Source organism: Heptranchias perlo, chromosome 20, assembly GCF_035084215.1.
Source record: "Heptranchias perlo isolate sHepPer1 chromosome 20, sHepPer1.hap1, whole genome shotgun sequence".
NCBI lineage: Eukaryota > Metazoa > Chordata > Chondrichthyes > Hexanchiformes > Hexanchidae > Heptranchias > Heptranchias perlo.
Window position 1 is genome coordinate 14,900,230 of NC_090344.1, and position 27,929 is coordinate 14,928,158.

General features: G+C 43.3%; 3 non-coding genes across 3 annotated transcripts; 1 reads left to right on the top strand and 2 right to left on the bottom strand.

The window, feature by feature from the left end:
- Positions 1 to 24,308: 24,308 nt before the first annotated feature.
- On the bottom strand, positions 24,309 to 24,382 carry trnai-aau (transfer RNA isoleucine (anticodon AAU)). Its single transcript has one exon. It is a non-coding gene; the product is annotated as a tRNA-Ile (tRNA).
- Positions 24,383 to 26,249: 1,867 nt separating this feature from the next.
- Positions 26,250 to 26,339, top strand: trnap-ugg (transfer RNA proline (anticodon UGG)). Its single transcript is given in 2 exon segments — positions 26,250 to 26,285; positions 26,304 to 26,339. It is a non-coding gene; the product is annotated as a tRNA-Pro (tRNA).
- Positions 26,340 to 26,865: 526 nt separating this feature from the next.
- On the bottom strand, positions 26,866 to 26,939 carry trnai-aau (transfer RNA isoleucine (anticodon AAU)). Its single transcript has one exon. It is a non-coding gene; the product is annotated as a tRNA-Ile (tRNA).
- Between the last annotated feature and the right edge of the window lie 990 nt (positions 26,940 to 27,929).

A 27,929-nucleotide genomic window follows, 5' to 3' on the forward strand; every position in this document is an offset into this window, starting at 1 on the left:
TGAACCAGAGGTTTCTCCAGCTGTGGTTAAATGCTCTCTCACTGTTCTCTCTCCCAAGCTCTTTAGATCGTTGCAGTTGACACAATAAACACGAGGTTCAATCTGCAGTTTCTCAGTGCCATATATGTAACTTTACAGAATATCGCATCAGTGTAATAAATACGCATCCAGCAGGCATTAGGCAAGTGTAGACAGGAGGAGATAGTGCGTGAAGTGACTGTAACATGTGTTAAGTCAAAATATTCAGTTACAGGTTACGGAACAGAAATGTGTCTTAATGAATGGAAAAGCGTGTAAATTGCAGAATTCATATCCTGGCCATGAAATAAGAAGCTGTGAGTGTCCAAAGTGTGAATTGTCCATGAAATAAAAGTGGAAAATGCTGAAAGGCTATCTTTGGCCGTAAAATGAAGGCAGCAAGTGCTGATGACAGACTTCTGGCCCTCTTCCTCTTTCATTCTTTTTATCCCTATTATGTTATGATCGCTAGTGCCGATTTGTTCCCCTGCGATTACGTTTCTCATCTCATCCGTTTTATTTGCCATGACTCGATCCAGAAATGATGCCTCTCTTGTCTGCCTGTCTCCCTTTTGTGATTTCGTTGATACTGCCAGCCGTCCCAGCCCCTATCTCACACTCACTCAATCACTCACTCACTCATTCACAGACTCACTCACGTTCACACTCTCTCACTTACAGACTCACTCACTCATTCACTAACTAACTCACTCATTCACATCCTCACACAGTCACTCCCTCCCTCAATTCCTCCATTGTAAAAGATTGAGAAAGACAGAAGTAAGACAAGGACCAAAGTGATAGATTAGAACAAAGCTCATTTTGAGCGGATGAGAATGGAACTAGGGAAGATAAACTGCAATAAATGTTGACGGACAAAGAGATAGAACAGGAGAGGCAAATATTTAAAACGGAGACCAATAGAGTTCAGTAGCAATATATTCCTCTAAACAGAAGAACAATCGGGCCAATAATAAAAGAACACTTGTTTGTGGATCCTCGTCGGTACATAATACATGAGGACACTTTTTTACACAGCGAGTGGTTAGGATCTGGAATGCAATGCACTAGGGGCTGATGGAGACAGATTCAATCATGGCCTTCAAAAGGGAACTGGATAAGTACTTGAAACGAAAAAATGTGCAGGGCGACCGAGATTGGGACTTGCTGGATTCCTCTTGCATGGAGCTGGCACGGACTTGATGGGTTAAATGGCCCCCTTCCCTGATGTAACATTTCTATGATTTTATTCTAAGTTAGTTAAACACGATTTGCCTTCAACAAATCCGTGCTGGTTTTCATTTATTAATCCACATTTGTCCAAGTGACTACTAATTCCGTCCTGGATTATTCTTTCGAAAAGCTTCCTCACCACTGCGGTTGAACTCACTGGCCTGTAGGTGCCGGGTTTATCCATACACCCTTTTTTGAACAAGGCTGTAACAGTGGATATTGTCCTGTGTGGGTTTAGATCAGCAGTGGAACACTTGACGATAAATCAGAAACGTTCTTAGTCCAAATCCATCGACGCACCTTACTAATGTGTCATTTTAGCCTCTTGTGGTGAAGTTGATTTATTACTTTCCCCACTGCGCACATTGTTTGGTGACTTTAGTTCAGACCCATTTCTGTTCCGTAACCTGCAACTGAATGTATTGACTTAACATGTGCTACCATTGCTTTGCACACGAGCTCCTCCTCTCCGCACTTGCCGAATCCCTGCTGGATGCTTATTTATGAAGCAATTAGGAAAGCAAGTGGCATGTTGGCCTTTATTGCAAGTGGGTTTTTAGTAAATAAGTAAGGAAGTCTTGCTGCAATAGTACAGGGCTTTAGTGAGACCTCACCTGGAGTACTGTTTACAGTATTGCTCTCCTCATCTAAGGAAGGATATACTTGCCTTAGAGGCGGTGCAACGAAGGTTCACTGGATTAATTCCTGGGATGAGAGGGTTGTCCTATGAGGAGAGATTGAGTAGAATGGGCCTGTACTCTCTGGAGTTTAGAAGACTGACGGGTGATCACATTGAAACAAACAAGATTATTGGGGGACTTAACAGGATAGTTACTGAGAGGATGTTTCTGGAGAGTCTCGAAGTAGAGGGCATAGTCTGAGGATAAGGGGTCGGTCATTTAAGACTGAGATGAGGAGGAATTTCTTCGCTCAGAGGATTGTGAATCTTTGGAATTCTTTACCACAGAGGCTGTGGATGCTCAGTCGCTGATTATATTCAAGGCTGAGATGGATAGATTGTTGGACTCTCGGGGAATCAAGGAATTTGGGGATAGAAAGCGAAAGTGGAGTTGTGGTCGAAGATCTGCCATGATCTGATTGAATGGCAGAGCAGGCTCGAGGGGCTGTATGGCCCACTCCTGCTCCTATTTCTTATGTTCTTATCTTATGTTCTTATTACATTGATGCGATATGCTGTACACTTACATATATGGCACTGATCGCATGATCTTGTGAAACTGCACATTGAACCTGGTGTTGCTTGTGTAGACGTCAACGATCGAAAGAGCTGGGGTCAGAGCACAGTGAGAGAGATTTGACTGCAGTTGGAGAAACATTTGGATGACATTCAGGTGTCGTTTATCTGGTGCTTCCAGTTCCGCGTTCTGTGGTAAGAATGTGTTCACTGAAGCTCAGTGACAAGAGTTTCCATGTGCGGTTGTGCATCGCATCTGTACGCAATAGTGTGACTCACTCCATTCATGAAACATTTCTGATTGCCGTAGTTGTTTGTCTCCAAGAATAACTGATGAAGCTTCTGTTCAGGTTGGTTATATCAACATTGGTGACGGACAGGTACTGAGCTCCGTTACCTTGTGCGTGCAAAAAATCATCGCAGATTTGTGGCTGCAGCTCAGTATTAGAACATTTGATTGCAGGTCTAGAAGTCTATGGTTCCAATCCAAACGCACCTTTTTTTTTAAGTTCATCCTGTTGTGAGTCAGACCCTCAGTCTGCCTTCCCTGCAGCTGCAGGATTCTTCTTCATGTTGAGTTACATTGAGTCTGCAGCAGCAAAACAGGCCATTTGGCCCAACTGGTCTATGCCGGCATTGATGCTCCACGTCAACCTCCTCCCTACTTTATCTAAGCATATCAGCAAACCCTTCCATTCCTTTATCCTTTGTTATTTTATCTAGCTTCCCCTTAAATGCATTTAAGCTACTGGCCTCAACTATTCCTTATGGTTGCGAATTCCGCCTTTTCATCAACTCTCTGGGTAAAGAAGTTTCTCCTGGATTCCCTGTTGAATTTATTAATGACGATCTTATATTTATGACCTATGGTTTTGTACTCCCCCATAAGTGGAAACATTTTCTCCATGTCTAACAATTTCATAATCTTAAAGACCTCTATCTGTTCACCCCACAGCCTTCTCTTTTCTAGAGAAAAGAGCCACAGCCTGTTCAAACTTTCCTGATAGTTACATCCTCTCAGTTCTGGTATCATCCTGGTAAATCGTTTTTTTTGCATCTTCTCCAACGCCCCTATAACCTTTTCATAATATTATGTAATTTTATTATTTTATGTATTGTGTACATATTGGGATGGGCAACCAAATGGTGTTTCATTATTGACGAGTTTGTTCATGTTTTTTTGAGGAATATATTTCTCCTGATCTCCGTTTTAAACATTTACCTCTGCTGTTCTATCTCGTTGTCTGTCAAAATGTTTTCCAGTTTATCTGACGTAGTTCCATTCTGATCCCCTCAAAAGGAGCTTTGATCCAATTTATCACTTTGGTCCTTGTCTTAATTATGTCTTTCTCAATCTCTTCGGGTGGAACGATTGTGTGAGTGAGTGTGTGAGTGAGAGTAAATAAGTGAGTGAGTGAGTGAGACTGAGTGAGTGAGTGAGACTGAGTGAGTGAGTGAGTGAGAGTGACTGAGTGAGTGAGTGTGTGAGTGAACGGGTGAGTGCGTGAATGAGTGCATGAGTGAATGAGCGAGTGAGGGATTCAGTGAAAGTGTGAGTGATTGAGTGTGCGAGTAAACGAGTGAGTGCATGAGTGAATGAGTGAGTGAGTTAGTGAATGAGCGAATGAACGACTGAGTAAGTGAGTGAATGAGGAAGTTTGTGTATGAGTGTGTGAGTGAATGAGTGAGTGTGTGATTGAAGAAGTGAATGAGTGAGTGATTGAGTGGGAGAGTGAGGCAGGGAGAGCAGGCTGGAGTGATGAAATGATAAAACAAAGACAGGCAGACAAGAGATGAATCACTGCTGGATCTCGTAATGGGAAGTGAAACGGAGGAGTTAAGAAATGTCAGGGTAGGGAAACATCTGGGTAATAGCGATCATAACATAATAAGGTTTAAAATAATGATTGAGAAAGACGGCCACAACCCTGTCACCAGAACTTTCTGCTTGCATCTGATGGATGAAAAGATACTTTTTTTTAGCATTTTCCACTTTTAATTCCTGGAGGATTCACACTTTGAACTTTCACAGCCTCTTATTTCATGGCCAGGATGTGAATTATGCAATTTACACACGTTTCCATTCATTAAGACCCGCTTCTGTTCCGCAACCTGCAAACGAGCTTACTGACTTCATGTAAGTTACAGTCGCTTCACACACTGTCTCCTCCTGTCCACACTTGCCTAATGCCTGCTAGATGAATATTTATTACATTGGTGCGATATTCTGTACACTTCCATATATGGCACTGAGAGCATGATGTTGAGAAACTGCACATTGAACGTGGTGTTTCTTGTGTTGACTGCAATGATCTAAAGAGCTGGGGGCAGAGCACAGTGAGAGAGCATTTGACTGCAGCTGGAGAAACGTCTCGTTGAAATTCAGCTGTCGTTTGTCTGGTGCTTCGAGTTCTGCGTTCTGTGGGAAGGATGTCTTCACTGAAGTTTAGTGACAACACTGTCCATGTTGGGTTGTACATCGCATCTGTACACAATAGTGTAACTCACTCCGTTCATGAAACATTTATGATTGCCGTAGTTATTTGTCTCCCAGAATAACTGATGAAGCTTCTATTCAGGTTGGTTGTATCAACATTGGTGACGGCCAGGTACTGAGCTCCGTTAACTTGTGTGTGCAAGAAATCATCATAGAGGTGGGGGGTGTAGCTCAGTGGTAGAGCATTTGACTGCAGACGAAGAGGTCTTTGGTTCAAATCCAAATGCTCTCTCTACCTTTTAAGTTCTTATCTTGGGAACCACAAACTCAGTCTGCTTTCCGTGCAGCAGCAGGATTGATGTTTACGTCGAGTCGACAGCAGGGGAACAGGCCACTCATCTCGTTTGGTCCATGCCACTGTTGAAGCTCCACACGAGCCTCCTCCCTCCCCACTTCATCTCACCCTATCGCCCTCGCCTCCAGTGCTCCTCCATCTTCCCCTGTGATCAATCTGTCCTGTTTGCTCCGACTGCTCCTCGTGCTGGCGAGTTCCTCATTCTCAACACATCAGAGACCATCTGATATCGATGATCTCTCGTTCTGGCCTCCGCCGCAAGATAGAAACATTTCCTCTCTCTGTCCGCCATATGGAACATTTTAATTATCTTAAAGTAAGTGTTCCTTATCTGGAATGTGCTGCCAGATAGGATGGTGGAGGTAGATTCAATTGCAGCTTTAAAAAGGGAATTGGATCAACACTTGAAGGGTTTAAATTTGCAAGACTACAAGGAAAGAGCGGGGGAATGGAACTAACTGGATTGCTCTTACAAAGAGCTCGCACCGGCTCGATGGACCAAATGGCCTCCTTCTGTGCTGTAACCAGTTTATGATTGTAAGATTCTGTGTCTGTACAGTGCCTGATAAAAGTCAAAGAAACTGAGGCAAGCAGAGGAATCAGGCTTAGTGGAAGGAGTCAAATTCTGGAGGAGTCCGGCTTTGGTGGAGGAATCAGGCTCTGGAGGAGGAGTCAGCCTCTGGGGGAGGAGACAGTGTCTGGGGGAGGGGTCAGACTCTGGGGGCGGAGTCAGGCTCTGGGGGAGGAGTCAGACTATGGAGGAGGAGTGAGACATTGGGGAGGTGTCAGAAACTGTGCGGGGGAGTCAGGTCTCTGGGGGCGGAGTCCGGTCTCTGGGTGCGAAGTCAGACTCTGAGGGTGGAGTCAGGCTCTGGGGAAGGAGTCAGACTCTGGGGGAGCCTTCGCACTTTCAGGGAGGTGTCAGGCTCTGGGGCAAAAGGTTAGGAAGGTTGTCAAAAAACAATTCAGAAAGCAATGAGAAACTAGGAAATTAATTCTCAAGGAATATAAAAAGAAATAATAAATTATTCTGCAGACACATCAATAACAAAAGGGTACTTACCAAATTAATTGAGCCACTAAGGGATACACAAGATAAACTCACAGATAATGACAGTGAAGTGGCAGAAATATTGAATACTTACTTTGCCTCAGTATTTACCAGAGGAGACTAACAAGGTGGGCAGGACATTAGAAGAAGAGATCAGAAAAGGTGTAAAGATATTTAAGAATGAAAGGGGGAGTTAATTGATAAACTAATCAAACTTAGAGAAGATAAAACCTCCAGTCTGGAGAAAGTGGATCAGTACATATCAAAAGTAGTTAGGGAAGAGACAGCAGAGGCAATATTGCAAATATAAATACATTGACTAGAAAAGGGAATAGTGTCAGAGGACTGGCGGACAGGTAATGTTATTCTGAAAACAAAAAGGGGGATCGAACAAGTTAGTTCAACCAGTTAGTTCAATGTTGGTGGGAAAAAAATAATTGAATCATTACTCAAAGATGAAAGAGATAAATATCTAGAAAACTGAAACATAATAAAGAGTAGCGAGCACGGATATCAAAAGGGAACGTCACGCTTGACCAAACTTATTGAATCATTTGACCAAGTAACAGAAAGAGTGGACAAGAGTAAAGCAGTAGATGTAATATATTTGGATTTACAATAGGCCTTCAATATGTTACCACATTGTAGACGCATGATTAAGATCAGGGCGTGTGGAGTCAGGGGACAGGTAGCAGAATGCATAGCATGCTGTCCACAAAACAGAAAACAGAGAGTAGGGGTTAAAGGTAGTTACTCAGACTCGCAAAAAGTGGGAAGTGATCTTCCACAGGGATCGGTGCTGGGACCACTGTTCTTCCACTCGGAAATCAATAGTACAATTTCAAAATTTGCAGACATTGCGATACTGGGGAGTGCAGTTAATGCAAAGGAAGAATGAGTTAAATTGCAAGAAGACATTAATAATCTTGTAGAATGGGCGTGAAATTGGCAATTGAATTCCAATGTAAATAAGGGTGAGGTGGTGCATTGTGGTAGGAAGAATAAGGAGGCCACATATTGCTTGGTTAATAAGAGTCTAAATGGAGTGGCGGAGTAAAGGGATCTGGGGATATAGATTCTCAAATTAATAAAAGCAGCAACAGAGGTTAAAATGGCCTTAAAAAGGCAAACCAAGCACTGGGGTTCATTTCTTGAGTGATAGGATTGAAAATTAGGGAAGTTACGTTAAACTTGTAAGGAACTTTGTTAAGACCACACTGTGTATCGATCTATTCTACATATTATACAAAGGATATAGAGGCATTGGAGAAGGTGCAAAAAATATTTACTAGGATGATACCAAAACTAAGAACATACATCTATCAGGAAAGTTTAAATAAGCTGCGGCTCTTTTCTCTGGAAAAGAGACGATCGGTGGGTGACCTGACAGAGGTCTTTCAGATAATGAAAGGGTTTGACAGGGTAAAAATAGAGAAAATGTTTCCATTTGTGGGGAGTCCAAAACTGGAGGTTATCAATGTCAGATAGTCACTAATAAATCCAATAAGGAATTCAAAAGAAACTTCCTTACTCAAACAGTTGTAAGAATGTGGAACTCGCTACCACACGGAATAGTTGAGGCAGATAACATGGATGCATTTAAGTGGAAACTAGATAAGCACATGACGGAGAATGGAATGGAAGGGTATGTGGATAGGGTTAGATGAACGAGGGAGTGAAGAGGCTCGTGTGGAGCATGAACGCTGGCATAGAACAATTGGGCCAAATGGCCGACTGTCGACTCAATATAAATGACAATCCTGAAGCTGCACGAAGGGGGACTGACAGTGCGACTCCCAACAGGAAACACTTAAAAGGTGGAGGGGGCGCCTCGATTTGAAGCAAAATCCTCTTAATGTACAGTTAAATGCTTTACCACTGAGCTACACCCCCACAGCTATAACGATGTTTGGCACACACAGGGTAATGGAGCTCAGTACCTTGTGTGTGATATCGCCATGCTGAAAAGAAGCTTCATCAGTTATTCTTGGAGAAAAATAACTCTGTCAATCTGAAATGTTTCATGAGTGGAGTGAGTCACACGACTGTGTACAGATGCGGTGCACAATCCAACACGGAAAGTCTTGTCACTGAGCTTCAGCGAGCACTTCCTCACCACGGAACACGAACGAGAAGCACCAACCAAACCGACACCTGAATTTCAACCAGAGGCTTCTCCAGCTCCAATCAAATGCTCTCTCACTGTGCTCTGACCCAAGCTCTTTGGATCATGCAGTCAACACAAGAAACACGAGGTTCAATGTGCATTTTCACAAGATCATGCTTTCAGTGCCATATATGTAACAGTACAGAATATCACATCAATAGAATAAATAATCATCTAGGACGCATTGGGCACGTGTGGACAGGAGGAGACAGTGTGTGAAGTGACTGTAACATGTGTTAAGTCAATACATTCAGTTATAGGTTGCGGAACAGAAGTGGGTCTTACCGAATGGAAAAGTGTGTAAAATGCAGAATTCACATTCTGGCCATGCAATAAGAGGCTGTGAGTGTCCAAATTGTGAATTCTCCAGGAAATGAAAGTGGAAAATGCTGAAAGGCCATCTTTGGTCGTCAAATGCAAGCAGAAATTGCTGATGACAGAATTGTGGCCCTCTTCCTCCATCATTCTTTTAATCCTTATTATGTTATGATTGCTGGTGCCGACATCTTTCCTTCCGATTAATTCTCTTATCTGTTCCGGTTTATGTCCCATTACTAAATCCAGCAACGATGCCTCTCTTGCCTGCCTGTCTCCCTTTTGACATTTAATCGATCCTGCAGGCCCTCCCTGCCTCTATCACACACTCACTCAATAACTCACTTACTCATTCACTCACTCACCCATTCACATAGTCACTCATTCACAAACTCACACATTCATTCACTCACACACTCATTGATGCATTCACTCTCATTCACGGACTCACTCACTTGCACACTCTCTCACTTACAGACTCACTCACTAATTCACTCACACACTCATCCACTCCCTCACACACTCACTCGCTCGCTCAATCCCTCCACCGTAAAAGATTGAGAAAGACAGTTTTAAAACAAGGATCAAAATAATAGATTGGAACAAAGCTCATTTTGAGGGGATGAGAATGGAACTGGGGAAGATAACCTGTAATAAATTTTGACAGGCAAAGAGACAGAACAGGAGAGGTAAATATTTGAAATGGAGACCAATAGAGTTCAGGAGAAATATATTCCTCTAAACAGAAGAACAATCGGGCCAATAATGAAAGAACAATTGTTTGTGCATCCTTGTCTGTACATAATACATAAAATTATAAAATATACACATTATTATAAAAAGGATATCGAGGCAATGGAGGTGTTGCAATAACGTTCACAAGGATGATACCAGAACAGAGAGGATATATTTATCAGGAAATATTAAACAGGCTGGGGCTCTTTTCCCGAGAAAAGAGAAGGCTGTGGGGTGACCTGATAAAGATCTTTAAGATAATGAAATTTTTAGACACAGAGAAAATGTTTCCACTCCCAGAATAACTGATGAAGATTCTTTTCATTCCAGATTCTAAACACTCGTTGCGTAAAAAAAATTGTTTCCCATGTCACCATTGGTTCTTTTGCCAATCAACTAAATCTGTGTCCTCTGGTTCTTGACCCTTCCGCCAATGGGAACAGTTTCACGTTATTTACTTCATGTAGACCCTTCATGATTTTGAATTCTTCTATCAAATATCCTCTCAACCTTCTCTGTTCCAAGGAGAAAAACCCCAGCTTCTCCAGTCTATCCACGTAACTGATGTCCCTCGTCCCTGGCACCATTCTCGTAAATCTCTTCTGCATCCTCTCTAAGGCCTTCACGTCCTTCCTAAAGCGCGGTGTCCAGTGTTGGACAAAATATTTCAGTTGTGGCTGAACCAGTGTTTCATAAAGTTTCAGCACAACTTCCTTGCTTTCGTACTCTATGCCTCTATTTTTAAAGCACAGGATCCCGTATGCTTTTTTAACCGCTTTCTCAACCTCTCCTGCCACCTTCAAAGATTTGAGTTCACACAACCCCAGGTTTTTCTGTTCCCGCGCCACCTTTAAAATTGTGTCCTCTAGTTTACATTGCCTCTCCTGTTTCTTCCTGACAAAATGTATCACTTTGCACTTCTTTGTATTAAATTTCATCTGCCGCGTGTCCACCCATGCAACCTTCCTTTCTGTGTCCCCCTGAAGTCTATCACTGTCCTCCTCACTGTTAACTACCCTTCCAAGTTTAGTGTCATCTTCAAATTTTGAGATTATGCCATGTACACCCAAGTCCAAGTCATTACTATATATCAAGAAAGGCAGTGGTCCGAGTACCGACCACTGGGAAACACCAGTGCACACCTTCCTCCAGTTCAAAAACAATCGTTCACCACTACTCTCTGTTTCCTGTCACTTAGTCAATTTTGTATCGATGTTGCCACTGTTCCCTTTATTCCATGATCTTCAATTTTTCTGACAAGCCTATTACATGGCACTTTATCAAACGTCTTTCGAAAGTCTATATACACCACATCAACCGCATTGCTGTTTCAGTGGTAGAATTCTCGTCTGCCACGCGAGGGGCTCGGTTTCGATTCCCGGCCAATTCAGGAGCATTTTCAATCTGCACTCATGAGATCGCCTGAGTTGGGTTAAATTAACCTTCAGTTTCAATCTGGTCACCGCTGTGAGACATTTCTTTCTCCATGTCTGTTGCATCGACAAAGCATCTGCCTTCTGTCCTGTGGACCTCAAACATGCTCTGGAATTAATTCAATCCCGCCTTCTGCAACGCTGACAAGATGTGAGAAACACAGCAGTGAATTTCCACAAAAAATGATAACACAGCAGGGCTCGTCTGGGATTTGAACACAGGACCTCTCGCATTTCAATCAGTAAAAGGCGGAAAGGGATAACCTCAATCCTAAACCAACGAGCCGTCAGTAACATTGCCAGACAACCAGCGTAAAATTTCCCAGCTACCCACAACCGATCGCCCATCATTTCAGGCCACTTCTATCCATCCAATCATAGAATTCTAGAATGGTTGCAGCAGAGAAGGAGGCCATTTGGCCCATCGATCCTGTGCTGGGTCTTTGTAGGAGCAATCCAGTTAGTTCTCTTTCCCCGTGGCCCTGCATGTTTTTCCTTCAAGTATTTAACCAATTCCTTTTTGAAAGTCACGATTGAATTTGCTTCAACCATCGTTTCAGGCAGCACATTCCAGATCATAATTACTCGTTGCGTTAAAATAAAAAAATACTCATTTCGCCGTTGATTCTTTTGCCAATCACTTTACATCTGTGTCCTCTGGTTCTCGACCCTTCCGCCAATGGGAACAGTCTCTCTTTATTTACATTACTTAAACACTTCATGATTTTGAACATTTCTATCAAATCTCCTCTTAACCTTCTCTGTTCTAAGAAGAACAACCCCAGCTTCTCGGGTCCACGGAACTGAAGTCCCTCATTCCTTGAACCATTCTAGTAAATATTTTCTGCATTGGCCGGAAGACCTTCACATCCTTCCTAAAATGCGGTGTCCAGAATTGGACACAATACTCCAGCTGTGGCCGAACCAGTGTATTATATTGGTTCAACATAACTTTCTTGATTTTGTACTCCATGCCTCCATTTGTAAAGCACAGGATCCCGTTCCTTTTTTAATCACTTTCTCAACCTGTCCTGCCACCTTCAATGATTTGTGCACATATACCCCAAGGTTTCTCTGTTCCTGCATTCCTTTAGTTCATTTAGTTAATTTTTCCTCTCCCCACAAACCATCAGAGGGACTTTGGGCCCGCCTCTCCCTTCACAATACATCAGTACCGAGAAAACAACCGAGAATTTTACACACATAATGCGTTCTGCAACTTTTCATAATCATTTCAGTGTAATTTACTCCGTGTCCAACAATGTGAGGCCTCCGCCGGAGTGTCAGCTTTCTGTCTTTATAAACACTTCGATGTGTTTCGTTCCGTGTCCAACACTATGAGGGCTCCCCTGGTGTATAGACATCTTGTGTTTGTAAATGTGAAAATTGTTGAACGAGGGTTTGTGTGTAGGTGGTTCGAGGGTGAACTCTGATTCCCGCTCCCTGATGGATTGAATGGAGGAAAGAATGAATGAGAGAGAGGCGCGATGTGGGAGACGGGATGATGGAAGAATATGTCCAAGAACCTGGTTAAAAGTGGCCAAACACAAGATAATATTCAGATATCATCAGCAGAACATTAACATAACCTGAGCTCCGATATCTGGTCGAGTCCCATTCCCCCGAAGTAAGGAATGAGCGGGAGAGGCAATTCCACCCGGTTTAAATTTTCTTCCAGGCGACGCCAAATTGTCCCACTTGCGATGGAGCCGGAATAGTTCAGTTGAGAGTGGGAAAATGTAAAGGTTCCTGGTGCAATTCCGAATTTCAGCAATATTTGGTTGTTTTGCTCTCGTTCTTTGTGCCGAATCTCGCAATTATTTACACTGAAATTTTAACCGGCACTGGAGGCTTGGGGAAGGAGTAGAGAGGCATCAAGGATGAGAAATTTTGATAGCATCTTTATTTCGCTTTATTTCTCCATTTCCTTCTGCATTTTTCTTTGCTTTTTGCCTCTCTCGGTGCCGGGCGAACATTTGATTTGAAGCATTTGATTCCTAAACTGATGCCTTTTCCACATCTCGGGGCGGTCAGACACGCTCTGTCTGTTTGTTACTGCTTGTGACCATGAACGGGAACAGGCCCCGAGTTAAACTTTTATCAGCAAAGCGACAGAGAGGTAACGCAGGGGGAAAAATACTCGTTGCCTCACATTGTTAGATACTCAGTGACACAGATTGTAATGTGTGTCAGTAAACATACCCGGATACTGAGTGACACAAATTGTAATGTGCGTCAGTAAACATACCCGGACACTGAGTGACACAGATTGTAATGTGCGTCAGTAAACATACCCGGATACTGAGTGACACAGATTGTAATGTGCGTCAGTAAACATACCCGGATACTGAGTGACACTGGTTGTAATGTGTCTCAGTAAACATACCCGGATACTGAGTGACACAGATTGTAATGTGCGTCAGTGCACATACCCGGATACTGAGTGACACAGATTGTAATGTGCGTCATTGTCCATACCCGGATACTGAGTGACACAGATTGTAATGTTTGTCAGTAAACATACCAGGAAAAATGATTCCGGAAATGGAAAGAAATAGAGAGATAGAAAAAGAGAGAAAAGGGACAGATAGAAAGAGATGGAGACACAGAAAGTGAGTGGGAAAAGAAGGAAAAAATAAAAATAAGGAGAAAGATGTGTGCCTCCGCTCAAAGGGCAAATACATGTCAAACATATCAATGGATGTTATTCAAAAACATTTAACTTATGACATTTTGTTTGGATTTGCTTGTTTCTGAAGTCCGCCAAACTTTTAAAAGTTACTGAAAAACTGTAATAGAATCCCATAGCCCGCACGGGGACCGAACCCAGGACCTTGGCGTTATTAACACCACGCTTTAAGCAACTGAGCTAACAGGCCATACATACCGTTTGACCTCATGGGTTTAGCCACGTGCTGGGCAGTTTGTGCTTTATTTCTTACACTGGATGACAGGGTTTTTGCACAAATATTGAATAAACCATACCCTTAAACATTGTTACTTGTTTCTGTATCAAACTGATGAGGATGTATAGCAAGATGAACAGATAAAGAGCACTTTAATGCAACAAATTTAATTCTGATAATTATTATTTTGCTAATAATCAACAGCCCATCCGAAAAACACTGCCCCGCGATACCCGGTGGGCAGGATGAGCTACTGTGAAAATGATATCACCCCAATGTGATTCGATCACGCTGCGTTTTGGTGTCAGATGTCTGCCTGTCTATCTGTCTCTCTGCATATCCGTCTGATTGCGTCTCTGCCTTAATCTCAGGCTTTTTGTTTGCTGGCTGCAGGCCTCCCTCCCCGACTAACTGAACAACGACCGGGCCGCGTGTCGGAATCAATGACTTTGACTGACTGTCTGCCCATTTATGGACCTGAATGGACACATTTCTGTTTTCCTGCCTTCGCTCTGTGTCACAGACCTGTCTCTGTCCCTAAGGATGACAACACACCCACAAGCTTCACGACTGAACGCAGGTTTGGTCAGTCTGTCCTCGCAGCTCCTTCGGGAGCTGATGATTTTGAAATGGAATCTTTTTCCTGGGTGACTTGTGAAGCTTTGGTCAGTGAAATGTTTGCGAAAGAGAACGGAGGAAAAGGATTGAGAGTCTTTCATGAGGGAAAGAAGTGATGAAGTTTAACGGAGAAGCAACCCGATGCAGAGAGAGACAAGGGCAGCAGGCACATGGGAACAGCACCACCTGCACGTTCCCCTCCAAGTCACACACCATCCTGACTTGGAAATATATCCCCGTTCCTTCTTCGTCGCCTGGTCAAAATCCTGGAACTCCCTTCCTAACAGCACTGTGGGAGAACCTTCACCACACGGACTGCAGCGGTTCAAGAAGGCGGCTCACCACCACCTTCTCAAGAGCAATTCGGGATGGGAAATAAACGCTGGCCTTGCCAGCGACGCCCACATCCCATGAACGAATACAAAAAAGGACTCAGTGATTTACGTTCCAGCTGAACACATCCTATGAGGGTTTTTTGATTAGTTCGGGTTTCCGTAGTATGGAGGTCATTCCGTTTGTTCAAAAGACACAAAGTCTCCGGTTCGATGCCGGGTTCAAGCGTTATTTGGGAACTTGCTCCAGACGAACCTCCCGCCATAAACTTGTTCTCTAAAAAGGAGTGGTCACTGGTCGCTCATGTTAAATTTTAGAACGGTTGCATCAAATTCCTTGTGCCCTTAACATTTTTAACCAGACTGTTAAAATACTGTCTGGAAAACGAAAATCGGTGAAAGTTCATCACAGACAAAACGCAAAAACGTATTTAAAGTTTCACCATCCATGTTATATTTCCGTGAGTCTGCACCAGAAAGTTATCGGTTGACCAAAGGCGATTACAACAATTCTTGTTCTTTCACAGACTTTTATTAGTTTAATTAATTAATTTGATAGCGTTCATTACTCACTGTAACCTCAAGCTTTAGCTCGGTGAAAAAGCACTTTTATTTAACGTGAGAAACTTTATCTCTCTGGCGTAATTATTCAGCGCATTAACCGAAAAGTTGGTGGTTGGAGACCACTCAAAGGGGGTACAATGTCCGGGATTTCAAAGCGTGTTTTCACTGCAAGAAAATGCACCATAAAGGAAATTGATGAAGAGAGGCGAATATTGTTGACTTGAAATAGTTAGTGTACAACTTGAGATTACCGCACATCGGAACAGAAAGTGAGATTAAGGACCAAAAAGGAGTTGTATGCACGGAGACAGAGGGCAAGTCTGAGATACTAAATGAGTACTTTGCATCTGTCTTTACCAAGGAAGAAGATGCTGCCAAAGTCAGGAAAACAGGAAAACAGGGGTTGGTTGGGATACTCAATTGGATAAAAATTGATAAAGAGCTGGTATTAGAAAGGCTGGCTGTAATTAAAGTGGATATGTCACCCGGTCTGGATGCGATGCATCCTTGGTTGCAAAGGGAAGTACGGGTGGAAACTGCAGAGTTTCTGGCCATAATCTTCCAATCCTACGGGGGTGGTGACTGACGGCTGTTTAAGCATTTCTCAGTCCCACTACTCCCATTAATGAGACATTTTTATGCTAAATTCTGCTTAATGCATTCATGTCTCGTTTTCCTCACAGTGAAAAGTCAGTAATTTTATCCCAGTATAAAAGAAAAAAAGTCTCGTATTTATAAAGCGCTTTTCACCACCTCATGACGTCTCAAAGCGCTTTACAGCCAATGAGGTATTTTTGAAGTGTAGTCACTGTTATACTTGTGGTAGAGTGGATAATCTGCGGATGCGAAGATGGATAACAATGTACCTTTAGAGCAATTAACTCCGCAGAGTCTCACTTGATAATACAAGTCACACATTCAAAGCGAATGTGGTAAAGAGAGGCTAATATTGTTGATATGGAATAGTTAGTGTACAACTTGAGATTACCGCACATCGGAATAGAAAACGTGATTGGATAGATAGAAGAGTTCTCAAAGGATGGCCGATCGGTAAAAGGAAGCACCGAATTCTGCAGTGGCTGCAGTTGTGTGATAGCGCTGGCTCTTTGGGTTATGGGTATGATGCTCGATTTGGGGATTTGATGATTGGTTTTGCATTCAAATCCCGGAAGAGCCCTGCGTTGCCATTTTAAGTGCAAGTTCAGTAATTGGTTTTTCAAGTCTTGACAGTGTGTGGAAGGCAGGAATGAGCATGTTGGAGCCCGAGAGGACAGAATGTAAAGGTTCTGTCGAAGCAACACACGTGGAGAAAATAAATGTCTAATGATGGTGTGCAGGTTGATGCTGAACATGAATAGAAAAATAAATATATCCCAATTCACATGAACGCAGAATAAAAATACTCCGACATTAATCGTTAACCGAACTCGAGCCTCCCGAGCAGCAGGCGAGAATTCTACTGTTGAAACAGCAACGTCCGCACAACAGCCGGTTGCATGTGTTCAGCTGGAAGCCAAGAACATACAGTCTCATAGATCGTCTGTTTCAACATTCAGCATTTTGATCCACAGCCGTGTCGGATTTGTCGCTCGCAGCTGCGATGACCCAATGATTAAGGCGTTGGACTTGCAATGTGGTTTTTCGACGCAACACACATGGAGAAAGGCAAATGTCTCAAAATGGTGCGCAGATTGAAGCTGAGTGCGAATGTATCACATTTCACGCGATCTCATGAACGTTGAATGCCAATTGTCCTGAATTGGACGAGAGGTTGAACCCCGGCTTCCTTCTTGGCAGACGAGAATTCTATCACTAAAACAGCACTGTAAGGGTCTGCAAGTGTATCGTTGGAAACCTGCCTGAAAGCACATCATGTCACAGATCTTTTGTGATAATCCGACGCATTCTGATTTACAGCTGTGCATTTCAATTGCTTGCAGCTGCGATGGCCGAGTGCTGAAGGCGTTGGACTTAAAATCCAAGAGGGTTTTCCCCCGCAGATTCATAATCCTGCTCACAGCGCCGTTTCTTATAGTGTTGTTCAATTCTAAAATAAATATAAACTGCTGTTAACCAGCCGCATTTCTCTCCTTCAATGAGATATGTCAGCGCCGGAGACGTGTTTAATTCGGAGCCCAATGATCTCTTACAAGACACTTGAAGGAATCTCTCCAAAGCTCCATGTTAAATTCTGCTCTTTCGCAGAACTTGACATTTGTTTCTATACTTTAATCTGTCCCTTGACTCTCTGTGTTTTCCCCTCATGGACTTCTCAGGCTTTATTAAACGGCCAAGGATGATCGAACCTGCAGAGAACTGTAAAGATAGAAAGACTGAGACGGTAGGAGAAGCAAAGGTGTAACCGAGCTGATGAATTCATAACTAATGCTTCCATATTTAGATCTCTTCGCCCTCACAGTAAAAAAATCAGCAAATTGATTACAGTACACTTATGGTAGAGTGTATAAGATGCGGATGTTGAGACAGACAACAATCGAACCGTTGCTATGGTGATGAAAACGCCGTATCCTAAACACTAGACGATACGGAAACGCTGAAAATTCTTTGCTGCGAACAAGCAGAGCAACGCGGCCTTTCCCACTTGCCCCTTTGTGATTCAGATCATTTTCGGGCCAGTCAAACTGCTCGCACAAAATGGCACTTTCTGTTCGAACGACGATCGCGACAGAAGATGATGTTCAGGAAACGACAGCACCAAGTGCAAGTAGGCATGTACATGAAATAGAAAGTGAGATCAATTACTACCACAAGCTGCCGGTGCAAATCATTCAATTTCCCAAAATTCACGCACCGAATCAATGCAGCTGCTGGGAAAGCTGCAAGGCAACCCAGCTCTTTCGGGCATCGTTTGAAGTAACTGGCAATTTAAAGTGGCATCTCCTGCTGCTTCTGTGGGGAGTGAGAGAGAGACACTGTCGGTATCTGCGTACAGTTTGATTTTGTACAGAACTGCAGAGAGAAACGGCAAATATACCGGGGCTGTGAGATATGGTATCTTATTCATATTGAACCACAAGAATATCCGCAGTCAGAATCTGAAAGGAAGGGAGAGATAAGCGGCCTGAGAATAAACACAGAGCTGAATGAATCACGAAAGAGTGAAAAAGAAATAAATGTTATCAGTTCTCCGGTGTCTGGTGCGCAATCTTGGAAGCTCCCCGATGGACTGGTGGTTTACGATTGCGCTGCTCCCACCACCGCTTGGTTCGATTCGCGGTCAGAGAATTAACTCTAACAAGAGTGAAGATCCTATTAAATTAACTGCATGAAGCTAATTAATCGCAGTTTGTAGTTGAATCATTGCGTTAATCAACAGCTAACTTTCTATTTCAGACTGAAGGAGATATTGACGTGGTTACCGAGAGACAGTCAAAACTTTAATAAGATTGTTGTGCTTTGCATGTGATGAAATTTGATCACTTTACAAACTATCGAAAGCCACAAACTAATACAAAAACGACAGAAGCCTTTAAACCAGATTGAGGTCGAATCTGGAATATTCTGACCCATCAGGAGATGCGCTATTTATTAGCTCAGATTGCGGAGAATTTGCAGCAGCTCACACTCCCACAGCGCTGCGGTATGAACATGTGCCGAGTCAGCCTCGGTCATGAGCACGAGACTCCACGAGTCTGGGAACATCAAAAGGCGCTCACTAAACAATGACCAAAGAGAGGTAAATTTTTCTCCGGTCTCCGATAGCTTTGCTGGTCGAACAGTGCACTTCAAAAGAATCAATCTTCAGATCGTTGGTTCAATTCTATCTCAAAGGAGCGATCAAGCAGCAATTAGCTCAAAGCCGCTCTCGTAAGTTTACAGCTGAACATTTTGGCGCTGTGCCACAGGACGCCTCTTTCCCTTTCTCAAACCTGAAGGCTTTCTGTGTCTGCTCGAACACGGCTGTTTTGCTGGAGCATTTGCCTCTCCTCGCCAGCAGGGAGTACCTTCGAGCTGCAACACTTCAAACCGCATTCACTTTCAGGCAAAACATCTTCTCCCAGTCAGTCAGACAGACTCTCGCTGTTTCCTCAAGCTCGGGGCGACTGGTCCTTTCTGATGACCTGGTCTGTCTTCCACAGGCTCGGGCTCTTCTCAGCATCATTCATGATTACTGTGGTTTCCCGTTCTGCTGTTGTTCACTTGCTGTTGCTCGATACCGAGGATTGAAGCAAAGTAATTAATGTATTCAGAGAGCGGGCCAACGTAAGCCAAGATTTCTCTGCTGGTCGTGGAGCTGCTTGGAGGCGAGTGCGAAGCAGCGACTGTGAAGGACAATCCGTTCTTATATTTCTTGCTGGTTTACTTAAATACAAACCTACCGTGAACGGATATCGGGTTGATTTTCTGGACGAATCAAATCAACCGCGAAGAAAAATCACCTCCAGCCAAAGGAACAAAAAATAGAAAACAAATATTTGTGAACGATTAAGTGCCAGAATTCAGAATCCAACCGACGGCTCCAGGGGAGGTGGAGACTTGAAAGAAGCGCCTAAGACCGGCTCGGCCATGCTCGCTCCGAAACTGTAATTTACTGACCCTGATTTGCCCAAAGAGGCGCCAAGAAAGTTTCACTTCGTCCGGTTTTTAGTGGATACTGTTGGAAGGCAAAAATATCCCGCATCGATCGTAAATCGAACCTGTGTCTTTCAAGTGATCAACGAGAATTCGACCCCTGCACAACCAATACCATTTGTGTTGTGATCAGTGAATACATGTGTCCATTTGGAATCCGACCTGAAAGAAAATGCAGTCTGACAGAGCTCCGGTGAAAACCCAACGCAGTCTGAACGACAGCCATGCAAGAACTGCCACGTGCCGCTGAGATCACCGAGGGATTGAAGCGTTAAATTCAAAATTAAATGGAGTTTTTCTTCGTAGGTTCGAATTCTGCCCGCTGAATTATTGTTTAATGATCCATTCAATGCTCAAATGAATGAACTGGATCTAATTCACTTCATTTATCTCTCTCAGAGCATGAGAGATACTCGAGCGTGGCCGGCGCTATTAATTGGGTGCCCAATGTACTCTTGCAAAATTCAAATACACGAGGAAGAATCTCTCACAATCTGCAACTAAAATTCTGCTACTTTGCAGAACCACCCATTTATACTCTACTTTATTTACATGTATCTCTCTATCTCTCCTTGTCTCTTGTCTCTTTGTGTTGTCCCATGATGGACTTCTCAGGCTTCCTGGAACGGGAAAGGCTGATCGAACCCGCAACACCAGCAGGGAAACAGAAAGGAAAAAAAGACCGAGACGGTCGAAAAAATAAAGGTGCAATCCAGCTGATAAATTCGGAGCTAATGTCTCCACATTTATGTCTCTTCGCCCTCACAGCAGACTCTGACGATGCCGAGACTGATGCCAATGCAGCTTCAGATCACCTAATTCTGAAAAGTCTTATTTGAAAAAACAAGTCGTGCATTGCAAACGAATTTAGAAAAGAGAGGCTAATATTGGTGACTGGAAATAGGTAGTGTACAACTTGATATTGCTGTATATAGAAATTGAAAACGAGATTGGGTGGACAGAAGCGGTTGGAAAGGAGAGCCGATCGGCTGAAGACTATGGTGAAATTTTAGACCGGCTGCAGGGCTTTCTAACAAGCGGCTCGTTGGACTAGGGGGATGATTCTCGCTTTGGGCGTTTTTCGAATGGAATATGCGAGAGGTCCCGGGTTCAAATCCCGGACGAGCCCTGTTATCTCACTGCTTTTTAGTGAAAAGTCACCAATTGGATTCTGACATCTTTGCAGTTGTTCGAATTGAATTATATTTGAGCTCCAGAGGACAAAGTGCAGAAGTTTCCAAGGCGCAACACACACGGAGTAAATAAAATGTCTCAAGATGATGTGGAGATTGAAGCTGAATGTGAATTTACCCCAATTTACGCGGTCTCATTGATATTAGATGACGGGATCGAGAACCACATATCCAAGTTTGCCGATGACACAAAGATAGACAGAATTATAAGCAGTTTGGATGGAAGAATGAGATTACAGAGAGATATTACCAGATTATGTGAATGGGAAAAACTGCGGCAAATGGATTTCAACGTAAGCAAGTTTGAGGCCGTCCACTTTGGACCTTAAAAAGATAGATCAGAAAACATATTAATGGATGTTACTCCAAAAAATTAACCTCATGACATTTTGTGTGGATTCGCCTGTTGCTGAAGTCTGCCAAACTTTTAAAAGTTACCAAAATATTGCAAGAGGAACCTAATGGCCCGTAGGGGATCGAACCTGCGACCTTGGCGTTATTAAGACCACGCTCTAACCAACTGAGCTAACCGGCCATGTATATATCTTAGCTTTAGAGTCATAGAGTCATAGAGTCATACAGGACGGATAGAGGCCCTTCGGCCCATCGTGTCCGCGCCGGCCATCAGCCCTGTCTTCTCCAATCCAATATTCCAGCATTTGGTCCGTCGCCTTGTATGCTGTGGCATTTCAAGTGCTCACCCACGTGTTGGATAGTTCGTGTTTATTTTTACACCGGCTGACAGGGTTTTTAAACGAATGTTGAATAAACCACATCCCTTAAACATTGTTACTTGTTTCTGTGTACATTGTCGAGGATGTAGATCAAAATTAACAAACAAAGAGCACTTTAATGTAACAATTTAAATTCCGATCAATATTATTTTACGAACAATCAACAGCCCATCCATAAAACACTGCCCCGCTATAAAACCTGTGGGCAGGACCCTGAGCTGCTGTGAAAGTGATATCACCGCAATGTGATTCGATCACGCTGCGTTTTGACGTTGAGTCAGATGTCTGTCTGTCCATCCGTCTGATTGGGTCTCTGCCTTATTCTCAGGCCAGGCTTTTTCTTTGCTGGCTGCAGGCCTCGCTCCCCAACTGACTGAACAACGACCGGGCCGTGTGTCAGAATCAATGACTGTGACTGACTGTCTGCCCATTTATGGCCACATTTCTGAGTTCCTGCCTTCGCTCTGTGTCGCAGGCCTGTCTCTGTCCCTTCGGATCACAACACACCCACAAGCTTCACGACTGAACGCAGGTTTGGTCAGTCTGTCCTCGCAGGTCCTTCGGAAGCTAATGATTTTGAATTGAATTATTTTTCCTGAGTGACTTGTGAAGTTTGGTTCAGTGATATGTTTGCGAAAGAGAACGGAGGAAATAGTTAGTGTGCAACTCGACATTTCTCTACATCGGAATAGAAAACGTGATTGGATGGATAGAAGAGGTCTGAAAGGATGGCCGATCGGCTGTGGGTGGCACCGAATTCTGCAGTGGATGCAGTGGTTCATTACCGGTAATGAAAATGAGGTAATATACTACCACAAGCTGCCGGTGCAAATCATTCAATTTCCCAAACTTGACCCACCGAATCAAATGAAGCTGCTGGGAAAGCTGCAAGACAACGCCGGTCTATCGGGCATCGTTTGAAGCAACTGGCAGTGTACAGTAGCATCTACAGCCATGCAAGTACTGCCACGTGCCGCTGCGATCGCCGAGTGGTTGAAGCGTTAAATTCAAGATCAAATGGAGTTTTCCTTCGCAGGTTTGATTTCTGCTCGCTGAATTATTGTTTAAAGATCCGTTCAATGCTCAAATGAATGAACTGGATCTAACTCACTTCATTTATCTCTCTCAAAGCATGAGACATACTCGAACGTGGCCGGCGCTTTTAATTGGGTGCCCAATGTACTCTTGCAAAATTCAAATACACAAGAAAGAATCTTGCCCAATCTGCAACTAAAATTCTGCTAATTTGCAGAACCACCCATTGAAAAGCGACTTTATTTGCATGAATCTCTCTGTCGCTCCTTGTCTCTTGTCTCGATGTTGTCCCCTGATGGACTTCTCAGGCTTCCTGGAACGGTAAAGGCTGATCGAACCTGCAACACCAGCAGGGAAAGGTAAAGGAAAAAAAAGATTGAGACGGTCGGAAAAGTAAAGGTGCAACCCAGCTGATAAATTCGTAGCTAATGTCTCCACATTTTTGTCTCTTCGCCCTCACAGTGAAAGCAAACAGCAATGTGAGTAAAATATACTTATGGTAGCTTGTATACTCTGACGATGCGGAGACAGATGCCAATGTAGCTTCAGATTCACTAATTCTGAAAAGTATTATTTGAAGAAACAAGTCGTACATTGTAAACGAATTTAGTAAAGAGAGGCTAATATTGGTGACTGGAAATAGGTAGTGTACAACTTGATATTGCTGCAAATAGGAATAGAAAACGAGATTGGGTGGACAGAAGCGATTGGAAAGGATAGCCGATCGGCTGAAGACTATGGTGAAATTTTAGACCGGCTGCAGGGCTTTCTAGCAAGCGGCTCGTTGGTCTCGGGGTATGATTCTCGCTTTGGGCGTTTTTCTAATGGAATATGCGAGAGGTCCCGGGTTCAAATCCCGGACGAGCCCTGTTATGTCACTGTTTTTTAGTGAAAAGTCACCAATTGGATTCTGACATCTTTGCAGTTGTTCGAATTGAATTATATTTGAGCTCCAGAGGACAAAGTGCAGAAGTTTCCAAGGCGCAACACACACGGAGTAAAAAAAATGTCTCAAGATGATGTGGAGATTGAAGCTGAATGTGAATTTACCCCAATTTAGGCGGTCTCATTGATATTGGATGACGGGATCGAGAACCACATATCCAAGTTTGCCGATGACACAAAGATAGACAGAATTATCAGCAGTTTGGATGGAAGAATGAGATTACGGAGAGATATCACTGGATTAAGTGAATGGGCAAAACTGCGGCAAATGGATTTCAACGTAAGCAAGTTTGAGGCCGTCCACTTTGGACCTCAAAAAGATAGATCAGAAAACATATTAATGGATGTTACTCCAAAAAATTGACCACATGACATTTTGTGTGGATTCGCTTGTTTCTCAAGTCTGCCAAACTTTTAAAAGTTACCAAAATATTGCAATAGGAACCTTATGGCCCGTACGGGGATCGAACCCGCGACCTTGGCGTTATTAGCACCACGCTCTAACCAACTGATCTAACCGGCCATGTATACATTTTAGCTTTATGGGCTTACCCGCGTGTTGGGTAGTTTGTGTTTATTTTTACACCATCTGACAGGGTTTTACAACGAATATTGAATAAATCACATCCCTTAAACATTGTTACTTGTTTCTGTATATACTGTCGAGGATGTAGATCAAAATTAACAAACAAAGAGCACTTTAATTTAACAAATTAAATTCCGATCAATATTATTTTACCAACAATGAACAGCCCATCCATAAAACACTGCCCCGCTATAAAACCTGTGGGCAGGACCCTGAGCTGCTGTGAAAATGATATCACCGCAACGTGATTCGATCACGCTGCGTTTTGACGTTGAGTCAGATGTCTGTCTGTCTATCTGTCTGTCTGTTTATCCGTCTGATTGGGTCTTGGCCTTATTCTAAGGCCAGGCTTTTTGCTTGCTGGCTGCAGGCCTCGCTCCCCGACTGACTGAACAACTACCGGGCCGTGTGTCAGAATCAATGACTGTGACTGACTGTCTGCCCATTTATGGCCACATTTCTGAGTTCCTGCCTTCGCTCTGTGTCGCAGGCCTGTCTCTGTCCCTTAGGATCACAACACACCCACAAGCTTCACGACTGAACGCAGGTCATTCGGAAGCTAATGATTTTGAACTGAATTATTTTTCCTGAGTGACTTGTGAAGTTTGGTTCAGTGATATGTTTGCGAAAGAGAACGGAGGAAATAGTTAGTGTGCAACTCGACATTTCTCTACATCGGAATAGAAAACGTGATTGGATGGATAGAAGAGGTCTGAAAGGATGGCCGATCGTCTGTGGGTGGCACCGAATTCTGCAGTGGCTGCAGTGGTTCATTACCGGTAATGAAAATGAGGTAATATACTACCACAAGCTGCCGGTGAAAATCATTCAATTTCCCAAACTTGACCCACCGAATCAAATGAAGCTGCTGGGAAAGCTACAAGACAACGCCGGTCCATTGGGCATCGTTTGAAGCAACTGGCAGTTTAAAGTGGCATCTGCAGCCATGCAAGTACTGCCATGTGCCGCTGCGATGGCAGAGTGGTTGAAGCGTTAAATTCAAGATCAAATGGAGTTTTCCTTCGCAGGTTTGATTTCTGCTCGCTGAATTATTGTTTAAAGATCCGTTCAATGCTCAAATGAATGAACTGGATCTAACTCACTTCATTTATCTCTCTCAGAGCATGAGAGATACTCGAGCGTGGCCGGCGCTTTTAATTGGGTGCCCAATGTACTCTTGCAAAATTCAAATACACAAGAAAGAATCTTGCCCAATCTGCAACTAAAATTCTGCTACTTTGCAGAACCACCCATTTATAAGCGACTTTATTTACATGAATCTCTCTATCTCTCCTTGTCTCTTGTCTCTATGTTGTCCCCTGATGGACTTCTCAGGCTTCCTGGAACGGTAAAGGCTGATCTAACCTGCAACACCAGCAGGGAAAGGTAAAGGAAAAAAAGATTGAGACGGTCGGAAAAGTAAAGGTGCAACCCAGCTGATAAATTCGTAGCTAATTTCTCCACATTTTTGTCTCTTCGCCCTCACAGTGAAAGAAAACAGCAATGTGAGTAAAATATACTTATGATAGCTTGTATACTCTGACGATGCCGAGACAGATGCCAATGTAGCTTCAGATTAACTAATTCTGAAAAGTATTATTTGAAAAAACAAGTCGTACATTATAAACGAATTTAGTAAAGAGAGGCTAATATTGGTGACTGGAAATAGGTCGTGTACAACTTGATATTGCTGTATTTTGGAATAGAAAACGAGAGTGGGTGGACAGAAGCGGTTGGAAAGGATAGCCGATCGGCTGAAGACTATGGTGAAATTTTAGACCGGCTACAGGGCTTTCTAGCAAGCGGCTCGTTGGTCGAGGGGTATGATTCTCGCTTTGGGCGTTTTTCTAATGGAATATGCGAGAGGTCCCGGGTTCAAATCCCGGACGAGCCCTGTTATCTCACTGCTTTTTAGTGAAAAGTCACCAATTGGATTCTGACATCTTTGCAGTTGTTCGAATTGAATTCTATTTGAGCTCCAGAGGTCAAAGTGCAGAAGTATCCAAGGCGCAACACACACGGAGTAAATAAAATGTCTCAAGATGATGTGGAGATTGAAGCTGAATGTGAATTTACCCCAATTTAGGCGGTCTCATTGATATTAGATGACGGGATCGAGAACCACATATCCAAGTTTGCCGATGACACAAAGATAGACAGAATTATAAGCAGTGTGGATGGAAGAATGAGATTACAGAGAGATATTACTAGATTAAGTGAATGGGCAAAACTGCGTCAAATGGATTTCAACGTAAGCATGTTTGAGGCCATCCACTTTGGACCTCAAAAAGATAGATCAGAAAACATATTAATGGATGTTACTCCAAAAAATTGACCTCATGACATTTTGTGTGGATTCGCTTGTTTCTCAAGTCTGCCAAACTTTTAAAAGTTACCAAAATATTGCAATATGAACCTGATGGCCCGTACGGGGATCGAACCCGCGACCTTGGCGTTATTATCACCACGCTCTAACCAACTGCGCTAACCGGCCATGTAGACATCTTAGCTTTATGGGCTTACCCGCGTGTTGCGTAGTTTGTGTTTATTTTTACACCAGCTGACAGGGTTTTACAACGAATATTGAATAAAGCACATCCCTTAAACATTGTTACTTGTTTCTGTATATACTGTCGAGGATGTTGATCAAAATTAACAAACAAAGAGCACTTTAATGTAACAAATTAAATTCCGATCAATATTATTTTCCTAACAATCAACAGCCCATCCATAAAACACTGCCCCGTTTTCAAACCTGTGGGCAGGACCCTGAGCTGCTGTGAAAATGATATCACCGCAACGTGATTCGATCACGCTGCGTTTTGACGTTGAGTCAGATGTCTGTCTGTCTATCTGTCTGTCTGATTATCCGTCTGATTGGGTCTCGGCCTTATTCTCAGGCCAGGCTTTTTGTTTGCTGGCTGCAGGCCTCGCTCCCCGACTGACTGAACAACTATCGGGCCGTGTGTCAGAATCAATGACTGTGACTGACTGTCTGCCCATTTATGGCCACATTTCTGAGTTCCTGCCTTCGCTTTGTGTCGCAGGCCTGTCTCTGTCCCTTCGGATCACAACACACCCACAAGCTTCACGACTGAACGCAGGTTTGGTCAGTCTGTCCTCGCAGGTCCTTCGGAAGCTAATGATTTTGAACTGAATTATTGTTCCTGAGTGACTTGTGAAGTTTGGTTCAGTGATATGTTTGCGAAAGAGAACGGAGGAAATAGTTAGTGTGCAACTCGACATTTCTCCACATCGGAATAGAAAACGTGATTGGATGGATAGAAGAGGTCTGAAAGGATGGCCGATCGGCTGTGGGTGGCACCGAATTATGCAGTGGCTGCAGTGGTTCATTACCGGTAATGAAAATGAGGTAATATACTACCACAAGCTGCCGGTGAAAATCATTCAATTTCCCAAACTTGACCCACCGAATCAAATGAAGCTGCTGGGAAAGCTACAAGACAACGCCGGTCTATCGGGC